The 26,078-nt window shown below is 27.6% G+C and overlaps 1 protein-coding gene and 1 long non-coding RNA gene across 6 annotated transcripts in view; both read right to left on the bottom strand.

Moving 5' to 3' along the window:
- LOC136977011 (serine/threonine-protein phosphatase 4 regulatory subunit 1-like) overlaps positions 1 to 26,078 on the bottom strand; it is a 425,271-nt gene that overhangs the window by 309,175 nt on the left and 90,018 nt on the right. The window lies entirely within an intron of this gene.
- The window catches only part of LOC136977017 (uncharacterized), a 30,038-nt gene continuing 7,303 nt past the window's right edge, over positions 3,344 to 26,078 (bottom strand). The window contains exons 2-4 of one of the 2 annotated variants that reach the window (XR_010881018.1): positions 6,513 to 6,782; positions 4,087 to 4,349; positions 3,344 to 3,938 (exon numbers count right to left, since the gene is read on the bottom strand). This is a non-coding gene — a long non-coding RNA (uncharacterized lncRNA). Of the gene's footprint in view, positions 3,939 to 4,086; positions 4,350 to 6,512; positions 11,452 to 26,078 lie in introns of those variants that run through there. The other variant, XR_010881017.1, reaches the window with a different exon arrangement.

The following is a 26,078-nucleotide window of genomic DNA, read 5'->3' as shown; positions in this document are numbered from 1 at the left end:
ACAACATGCTTAGGTCGGGTCACTGTACGAAGGTTATCATTATCAATACACAGTTCAATTTATACAACGTTCTGACGTGTTAAACAAATTCTGTACATCTTAACCAGCGCAGACTTGTAACAATGCGAAACATCTTACAATTCCCACAAAAATGTCCGTCACTTGTGATGCAAACGGGCTAAAAATATGTTCACTATGCACTTCACTAACTGCATTTTTTTTTGCGTTTCTTTGTCTCTCTCTCTAAACTCGCCTTTCTCGACTGGAGACACTTCATAATTTGTTAATTATAGAAAAAAAATCTAAATTTGCAATTCGTGCTACACAGAAATACTTCCTACTCATTAAAATTTTCCCACATAACGGCGATGGCCTCACCAGTTGGGAGGGGGAGCGAGAAAAAGAGAGAGAGAGAAATCAATACCACCTATACCAAAGCCTAAAAACACGAAACAAAAAAAAAAATGGAAAATTAACAACGTTGAAGCTACCTTCAGCAAAGCTTTCAATCTGAAAGAGTCAGTATTTACATAATTCTGTGCGGAATCTAGTCTCGATACTATGAAGGAGGGTGAAAAAATTAACTGTAAAACAAACAGTCAGTGAAAAAACAACTAAAAAATAAAACAACAACGCCTCCGGTATGCAATTGTTCAAAGAGTACAGCAAAAAACAAATAAAATAAAATTAGACTAAACAATTTGTTAACCAGCTCAAACCCAATCCATCCACAAGGCATTTCAGTAATAGCTAATAGTTAGCCTACCATGAACATGTTGACAGCATATCAGTTACGCAGGAGGAGGAGCATTTCGGAGCAACCAATAAGAGCTGTCAGACCTAACCGACACATCTCTCACATTCGCATCTAATTTTCTTCCCAGAGACAAACGTAAAACTATAGCAGTCCGTATTCGATCATAAAAGAAATAAAGAAACACCGCAAAGCTGTAGTCGCCAATTTAATTTTTCCTTTATTTTATCCGGTAACTAAATATTAAAGAGAACATGCAAACCGAGAACAGAGCTTCCATTGATGTAAAGAGAAAGTTTATTAACCTTCTCGCTCTTATTCGTGGTACTACAAAACCGACTCCAAAAAAGAAAATAAAAATGCCTCTTCTCTCTCTCTCTCTTTCTTTTTTTTTTTTTTTTTTTGTTTTTGTTTCATGCAAATTAATAGGGCTTCCCATTACACGAAACAGAGAGAAACCGGAGTGCAATAACCTCCGAGAATGCTAGCATCCAGCTTAATCTCTAGAAATCCTCTAGTGGAAGAAAGAAAAAGGAGGAAGAGGAGGGGGAAAAACTAACGGATCGACCCAGATTTTCCAGAAAAATAAGAAAACCGAGAGCGATCGTTTTAAAGTTGAATAACCTTGACATTGATAGCCTTGACACAGTTGCAGATAAAACGAACGAACGGCGGAGAGGGAAAAAACGCGACCTTTAGCGGAAGAGATTGAAAGAGGGAGAAGAATCACGCTATAAATGACAGAAAAGCCACATTGCTAATAATCGAGAAAACAGCCTCAGTAGGAATTTGTTACCATGACAACACCGCCATTTGTTAGCAACACCATCCTCCGAAATACAAAATTGAATGCATAAACGTTTAAATATTTAACATGTTCTCTTCATATTCAAAATATTAACCATTAAATTTTATGTTAACGTTAGAAATTTCTCGGGAGCTCGATGAGAAAGAAATCTTAACAAAAAAAAGAGGGGGATAAGAAAATCAATTGCGCGATAAAAAAGAAAGTGTCTTTCAAATCTGAATTGCAATGCATTTATAAAATTTCAAACTAAGAAACATCCGCCACAGGAAACTCAGGAACATCCAAATCTTGCGAATCGATGGACTTGTGTACATTTACCACTTAATTCATGTAAATATTAGCTTTATATCACCTTAAATAACCAAAGGGAAAAATAGGAAATGATATCAAAATCATAACGGACCGCAGGCTATATGTTGTTCAGTCAAGTTATGATTCTAAATTTTTCTTTTTGATTGTTTAAGTCTGAAGTGATATAAAGCTAATATTTACTAGTATTACTGTTCAAATTCTCTATAGAATCATATTTAAACTTCTTTCACTACTGGTTAAGAGTGTAGAACGTGCTGATTTTATAGTTATTTAAAACGTTTTTTTCTTTTATTTTCTTCGTTTGAGCATTTCTTCTCCTTACAGGCGTGAAAAAAACCTGTTTGTATCGGAAAAAAAAATATTACTTTTTTCCCGATGCGTTTTAACAACCGGAAAAGCTGTTTAATGAAGTGTGCCTTTACAGTGTACGTCTACAAGCAATAATTGCAGCAATGATACATTATGTGCCTGATTTATCCTTTCCTTTACAGAAAAGTCTTTTCATTCCCAATCTTATTAACACTTCCAGGAAACACAGATACTTCCGACTTTACATTCTCTCTATACAGATAAATAGCATTTTTTATAATTTTTTCCCTTGGTGTGTGTTGTCTTACTCGTGAATTCTTCTCCTAGTAACGAAACAGAGAAGGGCATTTTCCTTAAAAACTAAAAACGGTAAGGTAGTTTCGGAGTCGTATGTCAGGTATTGCACCGCCAAACTATTTTTGTAACCAGACAATCCTACTACAAAAGCAGCCTGCAGCTAAAAAAGAAAATTCTATGAGGGGGGTTCGTCGAAAAGCCGGCTCCTTCAATAGGGTTCTAGTAATTTTAGAATTCGACAAGACAAATCTGACTTTTCTACTGTTAAAACGGCCTCGTAATTACATCAAATTTAACCGTAATTTATATCCCACGATAGCCAATCTGGAATCGTTCGGTTTTCGATCATCCGTAAACTATTCTCGATATGGCTTTATTGCTCCTAAGTCTCAACAACGGAAAAGCTTGAGAAATGATCGCCGAAGGGAACATAAATAAAGCTGAAACCTTGCTTCGAAAGCTATTTCGGACATATTAAAGATTTACAAACACATTCATTTCTGCCTGATTGAAAACGATTTTCCCAGTCCGGTCCACTTTTTTTTTAATTGAGATAACAGACATTTTGATAACTGTCTAGCCAATTTCAGATACTCCGAAACAACAAGAAAGGGAACATTTTTAAATTAATTAGTTAATGGTGCAACTTTCCGTCAATGATTTTTCTTAATTCAGTTTTTCTTTTTTTTTTAACTTCGAATTATTCAGTAATTACTGATAAGAAACATCGAGATGTTCCAAACGTATTTAAAATGCATTTCTAGGAATTTCTTACGTAGAGATTTAAACGTATATTTAAGTTCTACACATACGCTTCGTTTTCCCCATTCGGCTTTGAGAAGTATTTATTTTGCCTAAGCTAAGCTATACGAAACTGAGAAAAAACTGACTTGTGTACAGATATTACTGTAGCGTATACAGTCCTGTCTAAAATGTCTATGATTATTATGACAATTCAAAATACTTACTTGGTTAATTCGCGCTTAAAAATACGACTTCATGACATTCGAAAACAAGCCAATTCAATTCCTGCAACCATACGAAGAAAGTAGCAAACTATAATAAATTCAGTAATTAAAATAGTATTATTTAATAGTACGCAAATCACGTGTTTCATGCTCAACCTAAATTTCCAGAATTTACCAAAGTAAACCGTGATACTTAATCCTATTTGGCTATTTATTTGAAGGGTTAATAACTAGCGCACGTTATATAAATTTTTTGCTCCATTCCTTATCACAAATAAGATGAAAACAACTTGTTTTCCATGTTTCGACTCTTGTGAAATAAATGATATAATTTATCAATGTATATCTAGTTTATTCGAGACTATTCCCAACAATATAACAGCATTCTTTTCGAATTCTCGATCTACGTTCTGTCCGGTTCTTTTCAACGAATTTCGTGTCGGTTCCTTATCTTTAATTCTGATCTAGGAAATATCTAGGCCGATACTATCTTAAAAAAAATAATAATAATAATATGTAAGCTTACACTTTACGCTTCATGGCGGAAACAAACTAACAGCTGGTGAGACGGTTAAAAATAAATAAATTTTGGATAGTGTAAAATAATAAATTTCGAAGAAATTAAAAATAAAGAGAACCTTAATATTTTGACATATGGATGCGACAACAGTTCTTGCCTAAATCTTTTTTTTCTTTACGGTAGATATTTTATAAAGACGTCGTCGGCACCTTGGCATACTGGTTCGGATTTATGATTCTATTTACGAAGTAGAACGTTCATTTTTTCAATGTACAAATGTTCATCTTGCTAAAGAGAAAAATTACTAATGCCTGAAAATATTTCTTCCTCCTCCTCTTTATTCTAAACTGTGTTCTGCCTTATAGATTTCGAATAGCAGATCTTACAAAAAAAATAATCAATTATTGTTCAACTGAAAATTCTGATGTTTCATTCATTGTGTTAATTCCGCATTGTGTCGATAGTCAACCGTGGTATGGAGTCCATTATTTTATCGTCGTTACCAAAAATTTAGCTTCGATAAACAAATTCCGATCGTTCATTACGCAATAGTTTAGGCCAACGTTATATTAGACCAACAGTCGATTCAGCGGATACTGTTTTTCCTTCATATAGATACTATATTTATATTCTTTTAGCAATTTATACGCGCCCAAAATCCCCAAGATCAAACAATACATTAGTTCACGATATTTCGATCGCGCCAAGATTTTATCGCGTAAGAAACCGCAAAGTTTCATAAATTTGTTTTAACAAATTATCCAATGAATGATTGTTTTGAAAACTTTTGATGAGCAGAAAATGTAATCTTCAAATTCTACATACGAAAAAAAAAATCCATTTTAAATTAATTGAACGAGTATCGAAAACTGTACAAAAAAGAAGAAAATTCCAACATAATTATTTCTTTATTTACGAAAACTAGTTTTCAATCACCAAACTGCCTTTTAATCTCCCGATATAATACTCTTACAGTTTACGGAACGAAGCTTAAACCGTTGATAAGTAAAAGGAGATCAAGCAATCGGGTAACCTTCAGTTCGATGCGAAATATCGTCAAAAATTTCGTTAAAAATAATGTGACAGTGGCCTCCGTACCCTATTGCAGGAGAAGAGAGCTGAAGAACGGGGAAAAAATACAGGGGAAGGAAAATCTGGAGCACGCTCTCCAAGTTCAAACATGAAGTTTTATCGTGCATAACTTGATTTAGATTCTTCAATCTGTGGAAAATATTTAATAAAAAGGTACTATCTTTGTTTTAATCATGCAACGCTTCATGGCTTGTTTGGTTAAACATTAAAAAAAACTAAAAAAAATCAATGAAACGTTCCGAAAAATTTACTAAATAGCAAGTTGAACATGAAAGTTTGAAAATGATTTTAAAGTCTATCTCGAGATAAGAAGAAATTTTAATTTTTCTGTAATTCCATCATTTAAATGATTACATACATAAGTATGGATAAAAGTCTGGCGAAAAATATATTGAAAACACGGCTGAAATTCTTACGGCATAAATTCAAAAAATCAATCCGAAACCAAAGCAATAATTATGAAAAAGTGGTTTCATTTTGATCAAATAAATCTGCAAATATGCGTTAAATTTCGTACGGAGAAGACACAGTTTGCTGAACTCGCATGAAAACGGATAAAAATGTGCTCCGAAGTGGATATAGAACGTCAGCTACAGTCGTCCTATCAAAAACCATCTAGAGATGTATATGGGTCTGAACAACACTTCACGCTCTCACTATGGCTGTTGCTAAGTCACACAAAAACGGTTGAAGAAACTTGATCCGAAACACTTCAAGGTCATTGACTGAAGCGTTCTCGTTCCGTTATTACTGCGATAAATACTATAAAATTCAGTCGTAACCCGTTTTGAGAAAGTAAATACTCCTCGAAGCTTCTAAACTATCGCCATAAAGATGTACTCCCGATTTATACGGTGAGAAAAAATTAGGTTACGAGCTTAAAAAAACCGTTGCGACATACTACAGTGTGATTGGATAATTAACAACAGAAAAATCAATCAAACGAGAGGGGTTAGTTTCGCTCCGATGTTGTGTACGGAGATACGCTTCGTCAACAATCCAAAGCGGGAGAAGACTACAAACTTCCTTATAATCTTCCAGTTGTTAAACAATCGACTGCTATTATAAAGCAAATGATTTTTGAACAGCACACCACTATTAAGTATTAACAGCGAGAGAACGTCAGTCCGCCTTTTTATTAGAAACGAACGGTTGCAGAGTCCCTCTTCTCTTATAAGCGAAAAAAAAATTAGGAACACAAATAACATGAAACTTTTTCTGAATTAAGTATAACCCGGGGAGAGAGAAAGAGAAAGAGGGTGCGATTTTTCGGAAGGTCCATATTCTTCCTGAAATGAAAATCATAAAATAAATATTTGTATAGCTCAGTCTCTTCAGGAAAGAACGGGCCGAGACGAGAAGAATTGAAAATTCAGACATTCAAAATCGATCCCGTCTACGAATTGCTTATCGATGTGTTTATTTATCAACACATTTATTCAAATTAATTACCTCCAACGTCTCATTTATTAAATCGGCATTAAAACGTCTTCTGGCCATTCGAACATTTTCGGGAAGTACTGTACGTGGTCCAATCGGTTCTTATACAAAAGAAATATATATATTACATATTGTTATTTTTAGCAACGAGTATTACACACTTTTCAAATTTTCTCCACGTTTTCCTTTGCGAATAAATAGACATTCAATAACTTTGTGTTCTGGAAATTCTTTCCTTTCAACGATCTATATTCTTTCCATTCTAGTCCTACAACTTTTCATCTGCAGAATATTTTCCATCCATTAGTTACCTCGAATATTTAAATTTCTGAACTGTACAAACTTTTGCAACTATTCGAATTATTACATTTCGGAGAACAGTTTTCCATAATGAAAAAATTCGGTTCATATCTATGGCAGTTTTCATAGACATTAAAAAATAAAATGTTAATTAAACGTAAGAATTTTATTTAAATATATAATATTTTACAAATTAAATCAAACAAAAACTGTTGACTAACTCAATAAAATTCTGAAATGTTAAATCATTTCAATTCGAAATTTGAACTACAGACCATTACGCATTAATTATGTATGAAACTACAAAAAATACAATAATATATTCAATAATCACACTGTATTTTTTACTTCATCTCTATTAGTGTACATCAAAATATGGATACACAAGAATAAAGCATTACTATGAATTAAAATTCCCATGTTATGAATAAATTATTTGTCTATGTTGAATCAATTATTCAATTTCCCATTAGAATTGCTATCGACGACATTACAAGAACATTCCACGATTTAGCTTTTATCTACTGTTTCGGATATTAGAATATTTTTCGGGTAAACGGCATCAAAACATTCTCTCGCTTGGAGTTTTAGAAACTGCGTATCGAGTTTTAAACATATATTTAGATATGAACTTTCCGGTATAAATTTTTAGTAGATACTTCCGTTTCCGTTTATGGATTATTCTGAAAAATAATAAATGTCATCGAATAAAAATAACGGATTTCTAACATCAAAGCACTTCTTCCATCTTAAGTCTTCATCTTTTTTTTTTTCCTTTTCTTTCGTTTTCCTTTCCATTTATAATGGGCATTTTAAGGAACTCGGACAGATACAAGGAGAACAGACAAGCTCGAAACTTCTACATGATGTCAGTGGGTCAATGTTGAAGATGTAGAAAATATCTCAAAATAAAATGCCTTTTCACTGGAAAATTCGAATTCAATTCACTCGTGAAAACACTATTTTTCATATATATCTATCTTTTCTATTTTTTTAACTTCGTCATTTTATCACTCATTTACTGACGCTGGTGAAAAGTACATTTCGAAATTCACGCAATTTTCATTCTAATTTTAAAAAGTTCCAGAATATATTAGCACAGCTTTTTACTGTATAAACCAACAAATGATTTTTAAATAATATATATAAAAAGATATCGCTGACAAAATAATAATTTAGACTATCGCCATTTCCTATCAGTGAGATCATTCTTTAAGGATACGGCTACGTTTATTCAACATTCAAAAAAGTAGGCGATCTATATCCTTTTTTATATAGCATTAACAATACGTAAAACGTATCCATATCCTTTTTACAACATTAACAATAGAAAGTGGCGATAATCTTCTACATTTAAGTTATTTTCTAATACTAACGTGTGGAAGTATTCAACCATTTTCTTAAGAAGGAAAATGACAAAAATAATTCTTAAGAATTTGCTTTATGAAACGAAGCGAGTTTTGCCTTTCTTTTTTTACACATTAAACACCGTAAAAAGGATATGTATATAATTTTATATTGAATAAAAAATACATCCACATCCTTCTACAATATTCAATAAAAAAAAATGGAAGAAATCCGAATTAGAGGTCAACATAGATTTGGGGTTTTTTAAAAAAATTAAACAGTATATTAATTACGAACAAACAAGTTATAGACATTTTCAACTAGATGAACAGTAGACTAAGTACAATTGATACGGCTTTAACATCATTCCATAGAAGGAAGGGGCAGATGTAAAAACTACCGCAATTTATTTTTATGACTAACAGATGCTCTCATGTGAAGATATCATTTACTACATGATGTGGAGATATTTAAATGGAAGATACCACTTTTATATTATGTAAAGATAAATGTTTGTGACACAGTTTTAACCTACATAAACATTATGTAATTAAATTTGAATGGTCTGCATACGAACGAAGTATGTAGGTCTAAAAAATTTATAGTGATAGATCCCTTTCAACCGATTGCGAGATGTTTACAGACAGAAGTATCTTTTATAATTTCCAAGCTGTAAATACTGTAGAAGAGCAATTAATTTTGTAATGCTAATTAATTATTGCTTCTATTTGCCGATTCGAGTCTAACGCTATCTCTCATCTCAAATTTCAACTTAAAAACTTCAACTTTGCTTGTAAATATACAAGAAAATAAATAAAGCGAATAAATAAAACGGAGAAACTAATTTTTATACAATAAAAACATAAAAGAGCATGCTCAATTATCCATTTGATAGATTTTTAAACTTGTAAAAATATTCTCTTGGATTAATTCAAATTTCTAATGGACACGGCGACAAACTATAAAATTCGCTACGTTTCACGGATTCTCGATCAATTTCTTACAAAACATTAAATGCTTTTAAGTGTTTCCACGTACAAATGAAAGCAAGGAATATGTAAAAAAGGGGAGAACCAGCAACTGAACATTACCAGATTATCATTTCCGACCTGTTTAGCACTGATCTGGCGAAAAAATTATTGACAATGCGTTTGCGGTCAAAGTCAGAAAAAAACAAACCAATTAACGCTTTATGAATATATTTTTCGAATAAACAAGTCAATGATGAAGTAGTTTTCTAAGGGAAGTTATAGCGATGATAATGTATACTTATGTTTTATGCGAACCTTATAACCCAATTTAATACTCGAATAGGTTACTTTTAATCTCTTAATTATCACCTTTTAAGCAACATTTTATCGGGAAAACGGAGCTAGAAATTAATGAAACATTTAAACGAAGCAGTCATTTTCATAGTTAAACGCCTATAAAAAACAAGCGATATCGTCTTAGAACAGTATTAAATTTATATTTAAAAAAACCTGCATAAAAGTATCCTCCTATCCTCCCTCTTAAACAATAGCTATGCTACTGTACAAAACGACTATTACCTTGATCTCAATTATGATTTTAAGATTGTTATCAACCATTTAAAAATACAAAAAAGCTATTAACAAATGTTTCCAAACTAACAATTATAGGATTATTCGGTAATAAAGTTCCGGTTTGCCTGAAAGCACTCCTGCAGAAACAGGATAGGTTTGTTTTTACAGCTATTCAATCCCGTTACACGCTGGATCAACGCTGTATGGTAACGTACAGTACAGTACAATGAGATTCTAAATACCTGCGCCGATAATTCACTTACGCTATTTGATTTGGATTTTAAAAAATATCAATAAGGATATCCGTGTAATGTAATTCCGTTTTGTTATAATGAATTTTTCTTTATTAATAGAGAAAAGAGTCGGATTGCCAAAGGTAAGTTTCCATCAGCAGAAATGAGATAAAAATTGATCCTTACGGTAAAATTTCGGAAGCTGCAACTTGCTGGGCGTTTTAATTCGCTGCTTTCTAAAAATAATCGAATCGAATAATTCCAGAAATTAATAGAAATTGAAACAACACGAATTCATCTATATGCAAAACAATGTGCTCTTCAACGATTAAAACATGCTTAGTTAAACAAATTTGTATTATTCACCCAGGATATTAAACAGCTCAAAACAGCCCCGTAAACAAATTTACGGAATTGCTCTCTCTTTCAAAAAATTATTCCGACGTTAACGCCAAACGATTTTCGCCTTTACAAATATTATTTAATTCGCGCCATTTTAAAATTTACTTCAAGCATTTCAACAAACATCTATAAGTTATAATGAGTTACTTCACATTAAATAAGTTACTCGTTACGCGGGCCCGGTTTCGTACGCCAAGCACAGCTTTATAAAATCTAACTTCATTAAATAAAGCATAATCTTACAAAGTCAACGTTACATTAATTAAAACAAAACACATCAACAAAAGTTGATTTTGCATTAAATAATGCGGAGCGTCTACAAATAAGCCTGACTGCGTATTCAGCAAGGCATTTCTATGAAGTTAACTTCACATTAAGCAACGTACAGACAGCTTCTATAAAATTAACTCCAACTTTTTAAGTGTGCTCTTAATATGATCTTATATTAAGCGAACCACACCATCAAAATTACCTTCCGTCTGAAGGAAGCTAACAAATCCCTATCAAGATAGATATAAAAGTTAAAATGTTTAACCGATTGTCCCCCACAAAACTTTGCAAAAAACAAAAATCCATAAATTTTCATTTTGTCCACGTTCTCATTAAACAAATTTTAAGAGGTCAATAGCTGAGTCGAGATTTGGTGAAGGTGACCTTCGCCAATTTTTCTAGGGATCAACCTAGTTTGCTAAACAACCAACAGATGGCACAACCGATTCGAATTATTAAATAACCAATATACGAAAATGAGCAGAAACGACCAGCAACAATGGGCACATTCAAACGGATAAATTAATAATTACCGAATGATAACGATTAACCGCGAAATAAGGACCGAACTTTTCCCTTTTTTTCTTTTTCTTCCCGGACAATGCGATCGGTAATAATCCGAAGCAAAATAAGAAACGTAGCATCTCGTATAAATTTAATTAACGAAAGTAGAAATTCGCTAAATTCGATATCGGCAACGACTAAGGCCACCGAAATCGCCATAGAGCTTTGGTGCGGTTTACAGAATAAACGAATTAACTGCGCTGCCTCCATTCGTATTTAGTAAATTACATTTTTACCACTTACAGTTTCGATGCTGGTGCTTGATTGCGTAATATGCTGTCAAACCTACAGTCGTTCCGCAATTTATAACGAAGACTTCGCTTTATAAATTGATTTGCTTCTCTTTATTAATTAATACTCTCAAGATGTTCGTCATTTGGATGAATTAAAGTAGGCCCTACCGTAACGGCTCGGTCTGATATATAATAACTCGACGCATTTTTTTATGGTATCGTAAACTAGGCAAAGCAATCTGTGACGTAAAATGAGTACCTCTCTATTGCAATTCCTTCAGAGAATCACTTTGAACTCGAGATAGTAAACGGGTCACCATCTGGAACAAATCGACTTAATATAAAAGGTAAATTTGATTCCTCTGGAGATTTATTTTGGATAGAGTTTGGCGCTAAATCGAGTTACTCCATGTTGACACTAAGAAAAGAATCGGTTGCTACATTATCTTAATTGAAATACAGTTAGAAATTCGAATTCATCCTGTATATAAGAGCGAACGATACGAGGAACGTTTTAATAATACGATTACTTGGTGAAAATCATCGATTTTTATCATACTCCAGTGATCGTTCATTAAAGTACGTTCTTAAATCCGTCAGTGAACGGAGTGAAGATTAAGAGATGAAAGAGGAATATTAACCGTGTTCACTAATGTGTTAGGGAAGCAAATGTGTACCGTGCAAGTTCTGCTATACGAACGAAATGCCTATCGTCCCTCCGTATTACAATGCAGTAATGGTATCGATCTGTGGAGAAACAGAAAAATCAATGTGATCAAGGTACTAGAATCTAGGTGCCATGTTTGAACAAAGTTTCGTGACAGAGGTCACAACTTCAGGCTAGTATTGACGAATGTTAATCTCTACTCTTCTATTTTGGGATTTTTAACCGTCGTGAAATAATTCGACCGCACGAAGGTCATCTACCACTCAATTTGAACCTCGTTACATCTAAGTGAAACACTGGTGATCTCCGTTAATTTTTAATGTTCTTACAACGGCAAACAACCGGACAAACAAAACGTTCAAAAATTGACAAATCTATCTTTAAAAAAAATCCGTGCGACTACACAATTTCAAACTGCCCGCTTCCAAGGGGAGAGGTAAAAAGTAACCAATAAACTTAACATTTGAATCGGAAATAAAAATAACGAATGTTTCTTTTTTCTTTCAGGATCCATTAATTTATAAACTATCGTGTAGTTTCGTTCATTGGTCATTAACCGTGAAGTTAAACAACAAAAGGGCGATAAAATTCCTTTAAAGCGTTCTGAATATCCAAAATCATAATGCTACATCTGATTCGATTAAACAAAAGCTGGCAAAATTACTAGATGGCTGCATGTTAACAGTTACAATGGAGTAATAATAACGCTAAACACTAAACGAAATTAATTTCTTAAAAGAGAAAACAATCATTTTGAACTAAAAATTCTTCCAGGAAGACAACTTTGGCCTCCAGCCAATTAATTCCGATGTCCTGCGATTTTTTTCTTTTTTTTTTGTGTACAGAATATAAAACACTATCGATTTTAATCGGACATAACCCCAAGTGCGTACAGAATGGTATGTGAAGCCTATTTTATCTCTCATCGATTTTGTTAATTCGCCTTTACATGCTACAATCTATAAATATACCTTAAACAAAAATACAAACTAGTAAACTGAAGCGATTAGAAGAAGACTGCAACGATTAAAAATAAACTTTTCCTTATAACGCGAAACAATCAAATTAAAAGAGTTCAAAGTCCGGTAAATTCTACATGTAATATGTCATATTTAAAGGTAAAAAATAGTAGTAAAAATCGATACGCTTACAACATTATCTGTCACTCTTTGTATCAAAGATCAACAGCGTAGTTCCGATTGTAAAACTGATAGCTCTCATCTTATTTAAACTAACGGAAGATACGAAACAAAATCCTTTCATTATCTATTATTCACAAAGCAATCTATACTGTAGATTCTTTCGATGTACAGTACAGATATTGGAAAATTTCCGAAGTAAAACGAATTTGTTGCCTTAAACGGAAACAAATAATTTATTCAAAGTGTATATTTAAAAATTATAAAATCATAACGGATATTGATATTTATAAATATTTACTACTATCAAAACACATTTTCTTTTATAATTAAATAAAAAAAGAACAAATAAATTTTTATTATATAATATCAAATATTGTTGGATGATGATGATGATGATGATGACGACAGCATTTTAATTATTACTGAAAAAAAGTCTGATTCACAAACTAATAACATAAATTCTTTTCTGATGATATAAATAAAATAATTCAATCTAATATCGATTAGTCATATTATATATAGGGCAAAACTTTCTAAAATAAATGAAGATTATGTAATTATATATATATATATATTCACTTGATTATTAAATTATAATTATCTACAGAAACTATTAAAAAAAATTACAAATATTCTGTTCATAATTTAACTTTTAACCATAAAATATAATTATTGCATTTAAAGTATCAGTATTGTAATGGCTATAATCTATAATGTAATATTCCTTGTTTTGAATAATATAAGCAGCACATACATGCACACTTAATACAGTAAACTCATAACCTGTTATGCTTTGATCAATGAAAAAGAAACTTCAAAATGATTATGAGATTCAGAATTCATAATGTTTCATCTTAAACATTAATCAATTTTTAAAAATTTTGCACACAATTTATTCTAAGTCAATCTCTTAAGTGATCAATATAACAATCAAAACAATATAACAATGAAACAAACAATCAAAACAATATAATAATTATTTCATAAGCTAAAATTATTTAACCGTTTTTATATAAAAAGAAAAACTAAAAAGTTGTGTATAAAAAAAACTGTAATATATAAAAAAAAGTATAACAGTTAAAGAGTAGAAAAGCACAAATAAAATTTGAAGTGACTATCAATTTATATGGTTATTTCCAAAATGAATCACGACTTCACAAGTTATAATAGTGATGTACTTTATAAATAATTACAAAGTCTACTCCAATATTTATTCAAATTTCTACTGTTCTTAAAATTTATATTCATGAAAATTGAATTATTCAAGTTGTATATTAATACATATTATTTAGGCAAGTATTAATTTTTGTTATATAAATATATAATACAATGTAAATACATAATAATATGTACTGTTGTTAACAGCAGCATGTGAACAGTTATATATTTTCAATGTTTGCAAGAAAACTTAAAATAACAATATGAACACTTATATATAGTATAATCTATATATTGTTTACATATTAATTTAGTAACCCTCAGATATTAACCAGCTTTGTTTGAGAGAATGGCTGAAGGTACAAACATGGTTCGAATATCAAATTAAAGCTCTTACCCTGTGGATGATGCTGCTGAAGAGAGATTTGAGAAAGATGCAATGGTTCAGGCATGGCAGAGTGGCAAACATACAATGTTAAGTCTCTGGGGACAAACATGTTCGGTGCTAACGCTTCCTCTAGCATTAAGTTTTTTAATTTTTAGAACAACCCATTGCCCTATCCCCTACTCTGAATTCCTCCTTTTTTGCTAAATTACATGTTAATAAAAAATTTTATTATTTTTTTATTAACATTAATAAGTTTAAACACTTGGTTTAAATAACCAAGTGTTATTTAAACCAAGTTAATTGTAGTATGTGTAGTATGTATTAACTTTAAAAGTTAATACATACTACACATTTTAACAAATATGGTATAAAAATAATTTAATGTATGAATTTGTGTACAGACCTTTGCTTTATATATAAACCTGCTAATCTAAATTTTCTTTAATCTAGACAACAGTTTTATTTAAATAATAAAATACAACTGAGAATCACCTTTTTTTTTAACTAAATTGTTTTAATATTTTAGAATCTGTAATAAAAAGTATGTAATAGTAAAATAAATGCATGAGCTCATTAACTATTTTAATTGAATAAAACAACCAATATTGACTGATCCCTGCTAGTAGAAATAAATTCAAAGAAAATCTTTCCAATTATTTTTAAATTTTCACCAGTGATAATTTAATATAGTAATCTGATGTCTATCATTATAAATATATTGCATTGTGCATGTGGGATTACAGTATATTCACTACTTACATACTATTTATGTATCAAACAAAAAATGAATGCATGTAATTCAAATTAATTACAATATATTCTAATAATTTAATTTAGTTGTCTGTAACTTAATATTATGCTAACCAGTAAAGATTCACATTTTATAAGAACACATATAATTTAACAGAAAGCTGAATATACTTAAAAAATCATCTATATATCATAACTGAACTAAAAGTTACCTTATTTTCAAACAACTATAATACTACATTGAAATAAATTCAAATTCTAGAGTAGAATTTTGTTTTATTTATATATGGTATTTGTTTATATTAATCAATGTAGTGTACAGTGCATAGATATCTACTTTTTAAATATTTTATCATAGTGTATTTTTTATATATATCTTATTTGTCAAAATATAATGCATTTTCAAATAAAATGCACTTTACAACAAAGTTTCTCTTTGGAACCATTTAATACTTTATTGTAAATGTACTGAAAGTGATTTTAGTGATTCTGAGGAAAACTTATTTTGTGCTTATAACTATAGTAGCAAATCATAAATTCATCTTTTAGAAACTACAAAGAAATTACAAAATAATGTATTAACATTCTTAGTATTATTTATTATAAACATTAAATTATTTTTTAATACAGAGCATTCTTGCTAATCTGAATCTGCAATAATCTGAACTTTGCTGAATATAAACTAATTTTCTTCATTTATTTTACTATATTCTAATCAAAAACAAAATGAAATTAGGTGATACTTTTAAAAACAAACTTTTAAAGTTAATGCATACTACACATTTTAACAAATATGGTATAAAAATAATTAAATGTATGAATTTGTGTACAGACCTTTGCTTTACATATAAACCTGCTAATCTAAATTTTCTTTAATCTAAACAACTTCTACAATAATTAGTTTGGAATAAAAGACTGCACTGTACTCCATCTATGCAAATACTACAATCTTACACACCCAAATATAACATCTCAATCTTCTAAACAGTTTAAATTTACACACACACACATTGATCATTAAACATTTTATCAATTAACTATTACAGTTTGTTAAAAATGAAATTTTCACCTGGTTAATTTAATTTTTCAATATCAAATACTAAAAAAACTGACAATAATGTAATTTATTCAAATTATGGAGTAAAATTCATGTTTTATTACTAAAAATTTTCCAATTATTATCAGTGAATTTATTAATTTTAAAAATAGAAAAACAATTTACATTAACTTTAAGAAATTTATAATTAAAGCACATTTTCAAATTTGAGTTGATGAAACTTTAAAAATGTTATTTTACAATATTAAAAAAAACATCTTTGTTTAAAAAATTAAATATAATACTTAGTAATTAATTTTTGATGTACATGTTTATTGTTTATTTAAGATAATATACTTTTGGCATTATAATTGTTATTCTAACAATTATTAGGAAGAATTCATTTCTAAGCCTTATTAATCAAACAATCCTTTAAAGGGAAAATACATTACCCAATTATTTCTGCATAAATGTAATTATCTTACACAAAAAATAATAATGAAGTATATGATCATTTTCAGACAGCAATAATAATTAATTCAATTGTGAAGATGAAGCAACAAAAGAATACATTTTTACATAAGGATTGTAAATTCAATAGAGAACCCATCTTTATTGGTTATCCATTATCTTCAAACATTTTAATAGGAAAAAGTTTTGCTGAGATATCTATGTTATTAATTTAAACAATGTTTCATATTAATACTTCATAAACAGTTATTTTTATAAATACAGAATAATAAAACAATGACAATGATATTTAGTAAAAATCATTAACTTCTACATTTTGTATGTTTGTTTGCATGTGTGTGTGTGTGTGTGTGTGTGTGTGTGTGTGTGTGTGTGTGCGCACACATATATACTTTATGCAGGAAACAATTTTCCAACTCACAGATAAAAAATATATACAGAATTTCATAAGTAAAATTTGTTTCCAATTTTCTATCATTAAAGCAATCAAAATTATTTATTTTATAATTTAATAAAATATGTAACAAACATTTTCTTTACTAGTATTAAAAAGTAAAAAAGGAAACAGCTTTTACCTTAAAGTTGAAATTCTTACAATAATTTTTAAAAATACCATAGAATAAATATGTCTTCATTTAAATATTAAATGATTACTTAACAGACATTGAAAAATGATATTATCTATATTTTAAAAAAATATTTTTAAGACAAAAATAAATAAATTGGTTTTACATGAATTAAAAGAAAAAATTTTCAAATCAGCATAATAAATTAAAGATGCTCTTTCTACTAGATTTTTTTATTCATTATTCTGATAACAATCTAAAAAGATGAAAGCTATAGAAGCTGAGTTGGTTTGGCATCTGGCTCCAGGCTAGAGGAGTATGATCAATTCTAAGTTCCCCCTCTCCCAGTGTAGTTGTAAGGCCTGCCCAAATCTCTTCATGGGTACCTGCTTTTTCCAGGGATAGAGGCAGCTGGAACATAGAATTGATCATTTCATCTCCTAATGATATTTGGTTTAACACTACAAGCAGCATAAAGAAATTCAAAGCTTTGAACTTCCCTTAATATTTTACATTAAAAAGACAACTTTTTCATTAAACCAAAGGTTTTTTTTAAACCATTTTAAATCAAATATTATCAATTAGAATTAGCATTACATTTCCTGCCATAATTAAGATATATATTTAAAATAAACAAAGCACAGGTTAAATAAAATGATGATTAAAAACAATTAATATAATATTTATCACAATCAATTTAAACTTAAACAATGTTTTACTTTTAAATTAAATAATAAAATTTTTTATCTATTGCATTAGAATTTTTTTTTTGTCAAGATAAATGAAAAGCAATAGAAATACTGTCTATTGACATTATAAATATTTAATAAAATTCAGATATTTTTCTTCACTATTTAATTCAAAAATATGGCCTATAAATTTTTGCATTTGGAATAAACTGCAACATAAAATTTATGAATGCTGCAGAACTTATTCATCAAGATTTTAAATAACTTCTAAAATATTCTAAATTTTATTGAATATTCCAAAATAAATACACACAGTTAAATTAGTAAACAAAATTATAAAATTTAATATGAAAATACATTTTGAAATACCTTTTTAATTGCTATAAAAATATTTTAAAATAGTGTATTGTGTATGTGTATGTATGTATGTATATATATTTTTTCAATCCAATTTTATAAAAGCGATCGTTTTCTACAACACAAACTAAAACTAGCATTTAACAAAAGAAAAATTATTTTCAAGAAATTAAAAATAACTTATTACAATATAGATTTTAATATAAACTTTTTATTAAATGCTAATATCAGTGTTTTCTCAATATAAAATCTGTTTTATAGATAAAATATTGTGCTTATGTATTCAGTAAAAAAAATTTCAACACAGAATTAAGAAATATGAAATTTAATAATAAAATCATCTATTTTTCACAAATTAAACTGTATAATCATTAATTTAAAAATAAAATTTAAAACTGTATAATCATTTTTACATTAAAGGACAAAATAAAGTTGGCATACATTTGTTCATTTGTTTCAATAAAATAATAAAATATTTCAGTCCTTATTTTAATACACTAACCTTATTTTATCCTTTAAAAACACCAGAGACTGAATTATTTTTCTGTTTTAATTACTGTATATTTAAATAAATAAAAAATTTTGAATTTAAGCAGTTTTTAGTGATGTAGTTTTTAAATGGATGGTATAATAATTCAGCTTATAATATTTATATATAAAAATAAAAATATCAAAATATTACAAAAATTTATAAATAAATAAAGAATCCCTTTTCAGATATGTAATTATTTTATTAACTTCAATCTTTTAAATGCATGATTTTAATTTTTATATAAAAGTAATCGATATTAGAAAAAATTAAAATTGTAATTTAATAAAACACTAATATTTAAAAAAGGTTTTTAAAACATTTTTAAAAACTGAACTTTCATCCTTAGCACAATTTTTTTTAAACAACAAAACAAATCTGTTTTTCTTCCTAAATACATTTTGAGTATATGAAAAGTTATTAATTCATTATCAACTGAATAGCTTTAAATATGCATGCTTTTAAAATTGACATTTAATTATTCTTATATACATATTTAATACATTTATCAAAAGAATCAACAAAAGATTATTTATTAAAATATATCCCTTTTAATTATGTAAATATAGAAGGAGAAAGTATAGATTTTATATATATATATATACTCTCATAAGGTTTTTCTACTATTCAGTTTATTATTCTGAAAGTTTTCATAAATTTATATACACAATATTTTATGTATTTTAATAAGAATCCACAACAGATATTTATTTATTCAACTATGATATGTTATATTATATATGCAAAAATATAGAATATTTTCTAGATTATTTAAATCTAAATTCTTTAACACACAACTTACTTGAAAGAGCATTGTCCAATGTAAAATAATTGCTCTATAGTAGGTATACAGTTGTTATTATGGAAAAACAACATACAGGAAGAAATAGGAAGAAAAAATATTTATTCTTATGCACAAATTAAATCACAAATATGGAATACGAACTAATAAAAGATAATAAAAATAATAATAATTAACACCAAACATTTGTATTTCTCAGATTCTCAAATGTATACCTACTTTTGCACCCCCCCTGTATAATGAAATTTTATAATAAACATATATATATTTCTTAGTATTTAAATTTATACATAAGTAAATAGTTTTATACCAATAAAACTATTTACTTATATTTATCATATAGTTTTTGATGACTGTCAAAATTCAAACAGGTTCTTATTGAAATATTCTCAGAAGTGTGTTAATGAATTTTTTTCACCTTTTGCTTATATATCATCCATTTTAACTCCATTTTAAAAATTTTCTCTTTTTGAAAAATTATTATTTAAAATAAAAACTATTGGTTATATTAATTCTAAATGAAAAAACACCATTTATAACTAATAAAATCTCTAGTTACTATCAAACTCTAGTTGGAAAACTATACAAACTGATCTGAATTTTCAATCATCATTTGTCTGTCTTCTTTTTCAAAGGATATCTAAAATCTGTATGAACAAATTCCAATTCTCCTTAGTAACCAATATACAAATGTAGTTCATTTAATCTGACATATTTGAAAAGGTCAAAACAACGTTAAAACTATGATCTAATAAAAAGTACTTCACATATATTCAATTACTGTAATTCAAAATATGCATGTATGATTCTGTAGTATTCACATAGCATCTAAATTAAAAATTTATAGAAAACAATATTTAAAATTGAAATGATGGTTTCTTAACATTAAATTTAATTACTACTTCATAAATTAAAAAATTTTAAAATTGGAGGACAATGATTTCCAAAACTGAATAAGAATTTTTTAAAATAGCATATTATAAAGGTAAAAAAAAACATGCTGTTTAAGTTGATTATAACATTTCATTTTTAATAAAAAAAAATAAAATAAATGCATATAGCTGCTGATAATTAATTAAATACAATTTAGATAATTAACATATTCAATATTAAATTTCATTATACATAGTCAAAAAATTTACACCAATAATTATATTTTAAAATATTATGTGCATTCAATACTCTTTGTTTATATAATATTCATTTAAAACTACTTTTTATAACTTTACTCTATGAACTTAAATATTTAATAGTTGTGCAGACATTCATGTTTATTGCTTACATTGTAACTATTTTTCAACATTTAAGTATCTATTTAAATTTATATACAAGCATTAGGCTTATTTAAAAATACTCCGAAAACATCCACCTGACAAAAAGAAGCTCACAATGATAAATGTTCCATGTTCATAAAAACTAAATGAGTTGTTAATGAAAACTGAATATGTACTAAATACTCCTACTCAGAACAGATTTATTTAGACAATAAGTATATCTGCTCAACAACAATTATCTATATCTTTCAGATAGATACTAGATGCATAAAACAGCTAAGCTACCAGAATATATTAATTCTATCTTTGATTTTACAGAAAGAAAGGATAATTATGCCTTGTAACCTAGCTTGTAACCTTAATTTAATATGTTTAAGAACAAAATCTGAAATTATGAATTCTAATCAATGATCAAACATTTTTATGGATGTGTAATTTATAACTAGAATTTATATTCCAATAATCTATTAATATATACTTCACAGAATATTAATTCTAAATATATTTTTTTAAATATAATTTTATTACAGTTTTAATTAAATTGTATAATAAAAATCATTTCACTTATAAACTTGTAATCTGTCAAAATTATTAATTGTAAATTCATTTTTAAATGTATGAGAATGAAAATGCAACTTATGAAAAATAACATTATTAGGCATTTTGAAGTTTAGCAATGTTATTAAATTATGAAAATACTCACTATAAAATTTTCAAATGACTGAGAAACAGTCTGTTTTTAAAACTGTCAATAAATCCTTTCAAACACTCAGCTATTGAAGTTGGCCTATTGATTATTTAGCAGAATTTATTTGTCAATTTAAACATAAAATTTGTTTAAATTAATGAAGGTTTCATCATATTTAAAAAATGAAGAGGATATATTTATAATTTATGGCAACAAAGTTAAAGATAATACTTGATTGAAAAACTATATTTATTATGAGATACAATGTAAATACATAGAATAATATAATATCAAACAAAAATGAAAAATCAAGACAAGTAGAGAGCTAGTTAAGGTATATAATAAAATGCAGTTCTATTCCAAACAATCAGAACAATTTTCATATAAGACAGTAGGCTTTATATTTTTATTAATTTAAAATAATCATAACATTTACCAAACCATAAATATAAAATATCATATTTTGTACATTTAAATATTAACAAAGTAATTAAAATGTGTAACATTCTATTATTATATAACTGCATTTAAATGCAAGAAAAAATTTTTATAGTTATGATTATTTATAATTATAATGACTGTATATTCACGAAGATTGTATCTATGAAGAAAATTTATAATTAGTACAGTCAAATAAATAATACACTAGTTAGTCCTTCATTTGATAGCAGAATGCAATTAAAAAAAAAGCAACTAAAAGAACACTGTGACAAATAATAATAATAATAATTAGTTATTAAATTATTATTATTATTAATTAAAAAAATAGAATAAAAATGTCTGGGTGCTATTAAAAATAACGATGATTTATATTAATCTGAACTATTTACAAAACTAAATCAACTAATTTTATATAAAATATCCTAAGCACAAGAATAAAAAACTAATAGTTAATCTACATATATCATCTAATATTAATTATTTTATTTGTATATAAAAAAACACATCTTTTTAGTTTAAATAAGATTACGTATCAGATTATATTAAAAATTAATTAGTGAAACTTTCAAACTATTTAATAAATTATTCTGGTCAGTTTCCATTTAATTTGATTCTTTATTTTAAAATTTATTATGAAGGCATTATAATAGATTAAACTGCAACCAATACTACTATCTGAAATGCAAACTGAATGAAAAATGAATCATAAAACAAAATAAAAGATTTGTAATTAAAAATTCATAGATCTGTTATGAATTTTATTTGAGTTTACATAAAAATATTTTAAAATTAATAGCTCATTAACTTTGTTATTAAATGTTAATAACAATATGTCAACATAATCTTTCAAGGAGTCAAACTTCAATATTAAATTTAATGTTTTTAGAGACATGTCCCTATCTTCAGAAAACCTTTGTAAAGAACAAAAAGAAAGAAACTTACTTCACTCAGGAAACAGCTACGTCATGTTAAATTGTCTTGTAAGATTAATAATTACATCAATAAATTTTGTTTTATTAACAGGTAAGATCTATTGTTGATCTGTAGTTGAATTTGATTTAGCTCAATTAATCAAATACAAATTTTAATGTTTTAAGACAGTAACTTAAAAAAAATAATAATAATAAATTAAAAGTAACACTTGGCTTTTGATGATATTTCAAGCTAATAGGATGCACAAAATCTAAGTAAGGATTTTAATCTTAACTTTTTCATATAGACCACAGAATTTTGAAATTTATTTCTTTCTCATCATCATATCCTTCTATATCCTGATTTGTCTCATCACCAGCCATATGTAGTCCTATAAAGTAACTAACAGAAGAATTTATTTCATTGTCTAATCTTAACCCAATCTGTTTTGATATTTGTATCTTCCCATATCACACTACTGCCAGTAAGACAATTTTCAATTAAACTATTGTCAATGGCTCGGATATCACATATACTTAAAACATTTTTTTTTTAAATAAAATTTTTGCTTGTTATTTCAGAGACTACTATAGATTGTTTGAACTTTGCTAAAAATTATTCTATGGGAAGCATAAAAAACAGACAATTATTGTTTTGATGAACTTTTTTGGAATGACTTTAGATTGTCATCATTAGATTGTCATCAAACAGATCATCATTGTGATTAATATGATCTGTTTTGTTACTTTTTGTCATTCAACTGAATGAATTTTCTTCCAAGCATTAAATTGTTTATTAAATCACTCTGAAATCTCAAATTCTTGTTAGTTCTTCAAAGTTTATCACCTTACTTGTTATAGCATAACAATGCTCAATGGTATAATTATTACTACTGTGCAGTTGTATTATAACAAAATAAATCCATGGTTAAAGCATAAGCATAAACTAAGAAATGACTGTTCTGTAAAAGGAAAACTAAAAGAATACTATTTGTTAAAAATTAAAATAATAAACATTGGATTTATTTGATGTTTAGTTAAAATATTAGTAATTACTTAAAAATATAATAAGAGTTTAAGTTAACTATGTAAAGCAACTTCTATCTAAAAATTTATCTTCAAATGTCATACATAATCAAATATTAAGAAGAAATTTTTAAGTTAATGCCTAAGTTAAAGTTTTTAAACAAAAAAATGTCAACAAATATAAAAAATGTCAACATGAATATATTCATTTTCTACATGATATAAGCCTGTTTTTTATCTTTATTCTCTTCAAAAGATGCTAAAAATGGGAGCATATCCCTAAAACAAATATTAAAGAAGTTTGACTCCATAAAGATTAAGCTAATTATTCTCATAAAAGTTTCATAGTAGACTTTAAATAAAAATCTAAAAATAGATTGCTCATATCTTTAAAAGTTTTGAAATAAATATGTTTTAATAAAAATTACTTTTGAATTCAATCATTAAGATTTCAAAAAAAAAAAAAAAACTTATCTCAGATAATATATATGCTTTCAGTTGTCTAAACAATTATTTCTATTCTGGGGCAATACAATTTAAAACATAGTTCATTATGATTCTAACCAGATACATTCAAGAAATACATTTTGAAGTTCCGTATATATCCTTTCGGCCCACCAGTGCCAAGCAGTCTTTGAACCCTAAACACAGAGTTCAGTCATGGATTCGCACCTCGCTCGGACGGGCTGACCACGTGGAGTTTTCTGGGTTTTCTCCACGTCTAATTCCTAAATAGGGGCCAGTTTCCCTTAGAAAGACCTCCCGGAAGGCACCCCCCTAGGCAGATCGCCCAAAATGTTGTGTTGCCATAACTAAACAAACAAACGTATATATCCTTTGCAGTTTTATTAAAGAAAATTATATTGTTAAAAATATTTACTTTAAATACATTTTTACAATAAAGAACATAGAATAGTTGGATAAGTAATGTTTTTTTAATTATAATTATTTACATTCCTTTCAGTGCTTTCCATTCTTTTTTTTTCTGGAGATGAGCAGATGTTCTTTTACATTTAACATAACAAACTGAAGACTATTTTCAAACAAGTTTTACCAAAAGATCTGTATAAAAACTAAGTAACAACTAAACAAAAGCATTTATAAAATTCATTTTTATTTGCATTTATAATTGTAACTGGTGTAAATAATTCTAAATTTTATAAATTACAAAAATAAAATAAATTTAGTAAAATAAAAAAAAAGTAAAAAAATTTCCCAAACAATTTCAAAGTTGAATAAATTAAAATATTTAGATTCATCAATAAAGTTATAAATTAAAACAAATAATAATTAATAAACAACTATATGAATTAAGTATAGTAAAGATGAATCTATAAATGAAGAGATATATATATTAAAATATTCATCAAAATATCAGTGTTTAATAAATCTCTTCCTTCAGAACATTAAATAAATTCATGAAAATAATTAACATTTTAAAATAATTTACATTTTGATTACTAGTTTTGACAGCAAATTTATGAACAGGCTTAATTATGAAGATTCATATATGATAAATATATTGCATCATTTTTCTTTCATAATGTTTGTCTTCATTAGCTCAATATATCTACAAGTATTAAAAATATTTAGTAATATCAAAATTAGCATGTTTTGTTGCTTTATTATAATGATTTTAGACAAATAAGCCTGTCTGATATGAATGAATAATCTACATGTATGTAAAATACATAACTTCATTAAACAAACAATATATAAAACTTTATTAAATTAAATCTATTTTTGATAAAATTAACTAAATATGGAATACATAACTGATTTATTTATTT

Source organism: Centruroides vittatus, unplaced genomic scaffold, assembly GCF_030686945.1.
Source record: "Centruroides vittatus isolate TY-2023 unplaced genomic scaffold, ASM3068694v2 contig_439, whole genome shotgun sequence".
In the NCBI taxonomy this organism is placed as follows: Eukaryota; Metazoa; Arthropoda; class Arachnida; order Scorpiones; family Buthidae; genus Centruroides; species Centruroides vittatus.
This window is presented reverse-complemented; position numbering and strand designations above follow the sequence as displayed.